Below are 10,062 nucleotides of genomic sequence, written 5' to 3' on the forward strand. Positions count from 1 at the left end.
CTGCATCACACTTATCCCACACATGAGCTACTCTGAGGAATAGATTGTTACCTGTAATACTGCATCACACTTATCCCTCACATGAGCTACTCTGAGGAATAGACTGTTACTTGTAATACTACATCACACTTATCCCACACTGTTACCTGTAATACTACATCACGCTTATCCAACATATGAGCTACTCTGAGGAATAGATTGTTACCTGTAATACTATATCATACTTTTCCCACACATGAGCTACTCTGAGGAATAGACTGTTACCTGTAATACTACATCACACTTATCCCACACATGAGATACTCTGAGGAATAGATTGTTACCTGTAATACTGCATCACCCTTATCCCACACATGAACTACTCTGAGGAATAGACTGTTACCTGTAATTATGCATCACACTTATCCCTCACACTTATCCCTCATTCCTACTCTGAGGAATAGATTGTTACCTGTAATACTACATCATACTTATCCCACACATGAGCTACTCTGAGGAATAGATTGTTACCTGTAATACTGCATCACCCTTATCCCACACATGAGCTACTCTGAGGAATAGACTGTTAACTGTAATACTACATCACACTTATCCCTCACATGAGCTACTCTGAGGAATAGATTGCTACCTGTAATACTGCATCACACTTATCCCACACATGAGCTACTCTGAGGAATAGATTGTTACCTGTAATACTGCATAACACTTATCCCACACTGTTACCTGTAATACTACATCACACTTATCCCACACATGAGCTACTCTGAGGAATAGATTGTTACCTGTAACACTGCATCACACTTATCCCTTACATGAGCTACTCTGAGGAATAGACTGTTACCTGTAATACTGCATCATACTTATCCCACACATGAGCTACTCTGAGGAATAGACTGTTACCTGTAATACTAAATCATACTTATCCCACACATGAGCTACTCTAAGGAATAGATTGTTATCTGTAATACTGCATCACACTAATCCCACACAGGAGTTTCTCTGAGGAATAGATTGTTACCTGTAATACTGCATCACACTTATCCCTCACATCAGTTACTCTGAGGAATAGACTGTTACCTGTAATACTGCATCATACTTATCCCACACATCAGTTACTCTGTGGAATAGACTGTTACCTGTAATACTGCATCACACTTATCCCACACATGAGCTACTCTGAGGAATAGATTGTTTCCTGTAATACTACATCACCCTTATCCCACACATGAGCTACTCTGAGGAATAGACTGTTACCTGTAATACTGCATCACACTTATCCCACACATGAGCTACTCTGAGGAATAGACTGTTACCTGTAATACTGCATCATACTTATCCCACACATGAGCTACTCTGAGGAATAGATTGTTACCTGTAATACTACATGACACTTATCCGTCACATCAGTTACTCTGAGGAATAGACTGTTACCTGTAATACTGCATCACACTTATCCCACACATGAGCTACTCTGAGGAATAGATTGTTACCTGTATTACTACATGACACTTATCCGTCACATCAGTTACTCTGAGGAATAGACTGTTACCTGTAATACTGCATCACACTTATCCCACACATGAGCTACTCTGAGGAATAGACTGTTACCTGTAATACTACATCATAGTTATCCCACACATGAGCTACTCTGAGGTATAGATTGTTACCTGTAATTCTGCATCATACTTATCCCTCACATGAGCTACTCTGAGGAATAGATTGTTACCTGTAATTCTGCATCACACTTATCCCTCACATGAGCTACTCTGAGGAATAGATTGTTATCTGTAATACTGCATCACACCAGTCCCACACATGAGCTACTGTGAGGAATAGACTGTTACCTGTAATACTGCATCACACTTATCCCACACATGAGCTACTCTGAGGAATAGACTGTTACCTGTAATACTGCATCACACTAATCCCACACATGAGCTACTCTGAGGAATAGACTGTTACCTGTAATACTGCATCACACTTATCCCACACATGAGCTACTCTGAGGAATAGACTGTTACCTGTAATACTACATCACACTTATCCCACACATGAGCTACTCTGAGGAATAGACTGTTACCTGTAATACTACATCACACTTATCCCACACATGAGCTACTCTGAGGAATAGACTGTTACCTGTAATACTACATCACACTTATCCCTCACATGAGCTACTCTGAGGAATAGATTGTTACCTGTAATTCTGCATCACACTTATTCCACACATGAGCTACTCTGAGGAATAGATTGTTATCTGTAATACTGCATCACACTTATCCTACACATGAGCTACTCTGAGGAATAGATTGTTACCTGTAATACTGCATCACACTTATCCCACACGAGTTACTCTGAGGAATAGACTGTTACCTGTAATACTACATCATACTTATCCCACACATGAGCTACTCTGAGGAATAGACTGTTACCTGTAATACTGCATCACACTTATCCCACACATGAGCTACTCTGAGGAATAGACTGTTACCTGTAATACTGCATCACACATATCCCACACATGAGCTACTCTGAGGAATAGATTGTTACCTGTAATACTGCATCACACTTATCCCACACATGAGCTACTCTGAGGAATAGATTGTTACCTGTAATACTGCATCACACTTATCCCTCACATGAGCTACTCTGAGGAATAGATTGTTACCTGTAATACTGCATCACACTTATCCCTCACATGAGCTACTTTGAGGAATAGACTGTTACCTGTAATACTGCATCACACTTATCCCACACATGAGCTACTCTGAGGAATAGATTGTTACCTGTAATACTGCATCACACTTATCCCTCACATCAGTTACTCTGAGGAATAGACTGTTACCTGTAATACTGCATCACACTTATCCCACACATGAGCTACTCTGAGGAATAGATTGTTACCTGTAATACTGCATCACACTTATCCCTCACATGAGCTACTCTGAGGAATAGATTGTTACCTGTAATACTGCATCACACTTATCCCACACATGAGCTACTCTGAGGAATAGATTGATACCTGTAATACTGCATCAGACTTATCCCTCACATGAGCTACTCTGAGGAATAGACTGTTACCTGTAATACTGCATCACACTTATCCCACACATGAGCTACTCTGAGAAATAGATTGTTACCTGTAATACTGCATCACACTTATCCCACACATGAGCTACTCTGAGGAATAGATTGTTACCTGTAATACTACATCACAATTATCCCACACATGAGCTACTTTGAGGAATAGATTGTTACCTGTAATACTACATCACACTTATCCCTCACATCAGTTACTCTGAGGAATAGATTGTTACCTGTAATACTACATCACACTTATCCCTCACATCAGTTACTCTGAGGAATAGATTGTTACCTGTAATACTACATCACACTTATCCCTCACATCAGTTACTCTGAGGAATAAATTGTTACCTGTAATACTACATCACACTTATCCCTCACATCAGTTACTCTGAGGAATAGATTGTTACCTGTAATACTACATCACACTTATCCCTCACATGAGCTACTCTGAGGAATAGATTGTTACCTGTAATACTGCATCACACTTATCCCTCACATGAGCTACTCTGAGGAATAGACTGTTACCTGTAATACTGCATCACACTTATCCCACACATGAGCTACTCTGAGGAATAGATTGTTACCTGTAATACTGCATCACACTTATCCCTCACATGAGCTACTCTGAGGAATAGACTGTTACTTGTAATACTACATCACAATTATCCCACACATGAGCTACTCTGAGGAATAGACTGTTACCTGTAATACTGCATCACACTTATCCCACACATGAGCTACTCTGAGGAATAGACTGTTACCTGTAATACTACATCACAATTATCCCACACATGAGCTACTCTGAGGAATAGATTGTTACCTGTAATACTACTTCACACTTATCCCACACATGAGCTACTCTGAGGAATAGACTGTTACCTGTAATACTACATCACACTTATCCCACACATGAGCTACTCTGAGGAATAGACTGTTACCTGTAATACTACATCACAATTATCCCACACATGAGCTACTCTGAGGAATAGATTGTTACCTGTAATACTGCATCACACTTATCCCACACATCAGTTACTCTGAGGAATAGACTGTTACCTGTAATACTGCACCACACTTATCCCTCACATGAGCTACTCTGAGGAATAGATTGTTACCTGTAATACTGCATCACACTTATCCCTCACATGAGCTACTCTGAGGAATAGATTGTTACCTGTAATACTGCATCACACTTATCCCACACATGAGCTACTCTGAGGAATAGACTGTTACCTGTAATACTGCATCACACTTATCCCTACCATGAGCTACTCTGAGGAATAGATTGTTACCTGTAATACTGCATCACAATTATCCCTCACACGAGCTACTCTGAGAAATAGACTGTTACCTGTAATACTGCATCACCCTTATCCCACACATGAGCTACTCTGAGGAATAGATTGTTACCTGTAATACTGCATGACACTTATCCCACACATGAGCTACTCTGAGGAATAGATTGTTACCTGTAATACTGCATGACACTTATCCCACACATGAGCTACTCTGAGGAATAGACTGTTACCTGTAATACTACATCACCCTTATCCCACACATGATCTACTCTGAGGAATAGACTGTTACCTGTAATACTGCATCACACTTTTCCCTCACATGAGCTACTCTGAGGAATAGACTGTTACCTGTAATACTGCATCACACTTATCCAACACATGAGCTACTTTGAGGAATAGACTGTTACCTGTAATACTGCATTACACTTGTCCCACACATGAGCTACTCTGAGGAATAGACTGTTACCTGTAATACTGCATCACACTTATCCCACACATGAGCTACTCTGAGGAATAGACTGTTACCTGTAATACTACATCACCCTTATCCCACACATGAGCTACTCTGAGGAATAGACTGTTACCTGTAATACTGCATCACACTTATCCCACACATGAGCTACTCTGAGGAATAGACTGTTACCTGTAATACTACATCACACTTATCCCACACATGAGCTACTCTGAGGAATAGACTGTTACCTGTAAAACTGCATCACACTTATCCCACACTGTTACCTGTAATACTACATCACGCTTATCCAACATATGAGCTACTCTGAGGAATAGATTGTTACCTGTAATACTACATCATACTTTTCCCACACATGAGCTACTCTGAGGAATAGACTGTTACCTGTAATACTACATCACACTTATCCCACACATGAGATACTCTGAGGAATAGATTGTTACCTGTAATACTGCATCACCCTTATCCCACACATGAGCTACTCTGAGGAATAGACTGTTACCTGTAATACTGCATCACACTTATCCCTCACATGAGCTACTCTGAGGAATAGATTGTTACCTGTAATACTGCATCACCCTTATCCCACACATGAACTACTCTGAGGAATAGACTGTTACCTGTAATTCTGCATCACACTTATCCCTCACACTTATCCCTCATTCCTACTCTGAGGAATAGATTGTTACCTGTAATTCTGCATCACACTTATCCCTCACATGAGCTACTCTGAGGAATAGATTGTTATCTGTAATACTGCATCACACCAGTCCCACACATGAGCTACTGTGAGGAATAGACTGTTACCTGTAATACTGCATCACACTTATCCCACACATGAGCTACTCTGAGGAATAGACTGTTACCTGTAATACTGCATCACACTAATCCCACACATGAGCTACTCTGAGGAATAGACTGTTACCTGTAATACTGCATCACACTTATCCCACACATGAGCTACTCTGAGGAATAGACTGTTACCTGTAATACTACATCACACTTATCCCACACATGAGCTACTCTGAGGAATAGACTGTTACCTGTAATACTACATCACACTTATCCCACACATGAGCTACTCTGAGGAATAGACTGTTACCTGTAATACTACATCACACTTATCCCTCACATGAGCTACTCTGAGGAATAGATTGTTACCTGTAATTCTGCATCACACTTATTCCACACATGAGCTACTCTGAGGAATAGATTGTTATCTGTAATACTGCATCACACTTATCCTACACATGAGCTACTCTGAGGAATAGATTGTTACCTGTAATACTGCATCACACTTATCCCACACGAGTTACTCTGAGGAATAGACTGTTACCTGTAATACTACATCATACTTATCCCACACATGAGCTACTCTGAGGAATAGACTGTTACCTGTAATACTGCATCACACTTATCCCACACATGAGCTACTCTGAGGAATAGACTGTTACCTGTAATACTGCATCACACTTATCCCACACATGAGCTACTCTGAGGAATAGATTGTTACCTGTAATACTGCATCACACTTATCCCACACATGAGCTACTCTGAGGAATAGATTGTTACCTGTAATACTGCATCACACTTATCCCTCACATGAGCTACTCTGAGGAATAGATTGTTACCTGTAATACTGCATCACACTTATCCCTCACATGAGCTACTTTGAGGAATAGACTGTTACCTGTAATACTGCATCACACTTATCCCACACATGAGCTACTCTGAGGAATAGATTGTTACCTGTAATACTGCATCACACTTATCCCTCACATCAGTTACTCTGAGGAATAGACTGTTACCTGTAATACTGCATCACACTTATCCCACACATGAGCTACTCTGAGGAATAGATTGTTACCTGTAATACTGCATCACACTTATCCCTCACATGAGCTACTCTGAGGAATAGATTGTTACCTGTAATACTGCATCACACTTATCCCACACATGAGCTACTCTGAGGAATAGATTGATACCTGTAATACTGCATCAGACTTATCCCTCACATGAGCTACTCTGAGGAATAGACTGTTACCTGTAATACTGCATCACACTTATCCCACACATGAGCTACTCTGAGAAATAGATTGTTACCTGTAATACTGCATCACACTTATCCCACACATGAGCTACTCTGAGGAATAGATTGTTACCTGTAATACTACATCACAATTATCCCACACATGAGCTACTTTGAGGAATAGATTGTTACCTGTAATACTACATCACACTTATCCCTCACATCAGTTACTCTGAGGAATAGATTGTTACCTGTAATACTACATCACACTTATCCCTCACATCAGTTACTCTGAGGAATAGATTGTTACCTGTAATACTACATCACACTTATCCCTCACATCAGTTACTCTGAGGAATAAATTGTTACCTGTAATACTACATCACACTTATCCCTCACATCAGTTACTCTGAGGAATAGATTGTTACCTGTAATACTACATCACACTTATCCCTCACATGAGCTACTCTGAGGAATAGATTGTTACCTGTAATACTGCATCACACTTATCCCTCACATGAGCTACTCTGAGGAATAGACTGTTACCTGTAATACTGCATCACACTTATCCCACACATGAGCTACTCTGAGGAATAGATTGTTACCTGTAATACTGCATCACACTTATCCCTCACATGAGCTTCTCTGAGGAATAGACTGTTACTTGTAATACTACATCACAATTATCCCACACATGAGCTACTCTGAGGAATAGACTGTTACCTGTAATACTGCATCACACTTATCCCACACATGAGCTACTCTGAGGAATAGACTGTTACCTGTAATACTACATCACAATTATCCCACACATGAGCTACTCTGAGGAATAGATTGTTACCTGTAATACTACTTCACACTTATCCCACACATGAGCTACTCTGAGGAATAGACTGTTACCTGTAATACTACATCACACTTATCCCACACATGAGCTACTCTGAGGAATAGACTGTTACCTGTAATACTACATCACAATTATCCCACACATGAGCTACTCTGAGGAATAGATTGTTACCTGTAATACTGCATCACACTTATCCCACACATCAGTTACTCTGAGGAATAGACTGTTACCTGTAATACTGCACCACACTTATCCCTCACATGAGCTACTCTGAGGAATAGATTGTTACCTGTAATACTGCATCACAATTATCCCTCACACGAGCTACTCTGAGAAATAGACTGTTACCTGTAATACTGCATCACCCTTATCCCACACATGAGCTACTCTGAGGAATAGATTGTTACCTGTAATACTGCATGACACTTATCCCACACATGAGCTACTCTGAGGAATAGATTGTTTCCTGTAATACTGCATGACACTTATCCCACACATGAGCTACTCTGAGGAATAGACTGTTACCTGTAATACTACATCACCCTTATCCCACACATGATCTACTCTGAGGAATAGACTGTTACCTGTAATACTGCATCATACTTTTCCCTCACATGAGCTACTCTGAGGAATAGACTGTTACCTGTAATACTGCATCACACTTATCCAACACATGAGCTACTTTGAGGAATAGACTGTTACCTGTAATACTGCATTACACTTGTCCCACACATGAGCTACTCTGAGGAATAGACTGTTACCTGTAATACTGCATCACACTTATCCCACACATGAGCTACTCTGAGGAATAGACTGTTACCTGTAATACTACATCACCCTTATCCCACACATGAGCTACTCTGAGGAATAGACTGTTACCTGTAATACTGCATCACACTTATCCCACACATGAGCTACTCTGAGGAATAGACTGTTACCTGTAATACTACATCACACTTATCCCACACATGAGCTACTCTGAGGAATAGACTGTTACCTGTAAAACTGCATCACACTTATCCCACACTGTTACCTGTAATACTACATCACGCTTATCCAACATATGAGCTACTCTGAGGAATAGATTGTTACCTGTAATACTACATCATACTTTTCCCACACATGAGCTACTCTGAGGAATAGACTGTTACCTGTAATACTACATCACACTTATCCCACACATGAGATACTCTGAGGAATAGATTGTTACCTGTAATACTGCATCACCCTTATCCCACACATGAGCTACTCTGAGGAATAGACTGTTACCTGTAATACTGCATCACACTTATCCCTCACATGAGCTACTCTGAGGAATAGATTGTTACCTGTAATACTGCATCACCCTTATCCCACACATGAACTACTCTGAGGAATAGACTGTTACCTGTAATTCTGCATCACACTTATCCCTCACACTTATCCCTCATTCCTACTCTGAGGAATAGATTGTTACCTGTAATACTACATCATACTTATCCCACACATGAGCTACTCTGAGGAATAGACTGTTACCTGTAATACTGCATCACCCTTATCCCACACATGAGCTACTCTGAGGAATAGACTGTTAACTGTAATACTACATCACACTTATCCCTCACATGAGCTACTCTGAGGAATAGATTGCTACCTGTAATACTGCATCACACTTATCCCACACATGAGCTACTCTGAGGAATAGATTGTTACCTGTAATACTGCATAACAATTATCCCACACTGTTACCTGTAATACTACATCACACTTATCCCACACATGAGTTACTCTGAGGAATAGATTGTTACCTGTAACACTGCATCACACTTATCCCTCACATGAGCTACTCTGAGGAATAGACTGTTACCTGTAATACTGCATCATACTTATCCCACACATGAGCTACTCTGAGGAATAGACTGTTACCTGTAATACTAAATCATACTTATCCCACACATGAGCTACTCTAAGGAATAGATTGTTATCTGTAATACTGCATCACACTAATCCCACACATGAGTTTCTCTGAGGAATAGATTGTTACCTGTAATACTGCATCACACTTATCCCTCACATCAGTTACTCTGAGGAATAGACTGTTACCTGTAATACTGCATCATACTTATCCCACACATCAGTTACTCTGAGGAATAGACTGTTACCTGTAATACTGCATCACACTTATCCCACACATGAGCTACTCTGAGGAATAGATTGTTACCTGTAATACTACATCACCCTTATCCCACACATGAGCTACTCTGAGGAATAGACTGTTACCTGTAATACTGCATCACACTTATCCCACACATGAGCTACTCTGAGGAATAGACTGTTACCTGTAATACTG

The sequence above is a fragment of the Taudactylus pleione genome, unplaced genomic scaffold (assembly GCF_031769625.1).
Source record: "Taudactylus pleione unplaced genomic scaffold, aTauple2 ptg002142l, whole genome shotgun sequence".
In the NCBI taxonomy this organism is placed as follows: Eukaryota; Metazoa; Chordata; class Amphibia; order Anura; family Myobatrachidae; genus Taudactylus; species Taudactylus pleione.